The sequence below is a fragment of the Penaeus monodon genome, chromosome 30 (genome assembly GCF_015228065.2).
Source record: "Penaeus monodon isolate SGIC_2016 chromosome 30, NSTDA_Pmon_1, whole genome shotgun sequence".
Lineage (NCBI taxonomy): Eukaryota > Metazoa > Arthropoda > Malacostraca > Decapoda > Penaeidae > Penaeus > Penaeus monodon.
This window is the reverse complement of record NC_051415.1, coordinates 30,503,666-30,505,055: the sequence shown is the minus strand read 5'-3', so window position 1 is coordinate 30,505,055 and position 1,390 is coordinate 30,503,666.

The following is a 1,390-nucleotide window of genomic DNA, read 5'->3' as shown; positions in this document are numbered from 1 at the left end:
GGCACCGTAGCAATGCTGAGAAGGCTAGTGATATCATTCAGGCATTGATAATTTTCCTCTTCCACTTGCGTGGAAGAAGAAAATAGTTCGCCAGGGTACCGACGAGTGTGACAAGTTGGGGAAGTGAGAGACACCCTGAATGTAAACACTCTGCCTTGAGTGTCCTACAATTGCACCCTTTATATCTCACAGATAGTCGGTCTATTTGCTAATGGACGACCATTTGGATAGTATATCTTGTATCTGTGGGTCAAAAGATGAAACATAAATTCACACGACTTCAGCCAGTTCCTGTGCGCAGTGTTTCTACATTCTTAAAGCAATACGAAAATTCTGTCACCTATACATTTCATTTCTCTCGGCGCCCAAGCGACATGGTCTGTATTTACTTATTACAAAACAAATATTGATGGGTGTAGTTTATCAGACATTTTTATGTACTGAAGTCACTTAGTGGAGGCATCATCATATATTTCCTATTGTTTGTGTTACTAGTAAAATAAACATTTCTCTGTATAAGACTATATATCACAAATTTTTATTTAGATATCAGAGGGAGTATTTCATATCAAAATCGACCAAAATGATACCGTTCATTTCTCCGAACATCGGCGCTGGTCGAACCTCTAGAAGAACCAATATACATGTCATGAACATTCGGTGCCTGAGCTCCGAGCGACGCCACACTACAATACCAATTGCGCCAGAGTTCCGGCAGACCAGGAGTCCCAAGCTTTTCCTGAGCTATTAAGAGATCTCTAGTGAGCACCAGTTGATACCTATAATAAAGGTGCCTCACAGTACGCAGGGTCACGACGGTATTTTCAAACCCGCGGGCGTCGAGATTCTTCATCTCCTTCAGACGTCTTGAGAGGAAATCCCGTAGTTTTTCTGCCGTGAAGATTTTGTCTCGAGTGTCTGAGATGAAGGTGTGGAGATTCAACATATCGTCTATACTGTCTATAGCTGTAGGTCCGACATCAGTACGCAAAATGTACGTACTACCGGTGAGAGTTCCGTAGTCCATTTTCTTCGATGTAATAAAAGCTGAGGTGAGGGAGAATGTGCCGAAATCACTGTATTCTCTGAATCTTTTATGTGAGGTAGAAAGTATCTGCGTTCCCACGTTCCCGCGCGTGTAAAGTGCCTGTTCCCTCAGGTCCTCGCTTATTAATGGTCCATTAGCGGAAATAAACAACGATTCTAGTAAATATCTTCTCAATTTGCATCACAAATAAAAGTTTATCACCAAGTAGAGTTCAGTTAATTTTTTAGATTATCACAAACTATAGTTCAGTTCAAATTTTAGTTTATCACAAACTATAGTTCAGTACAAATTTTAGTTTATTACCCAACTTTAGTTCAGTACAAACAATAATTCATCACAAAC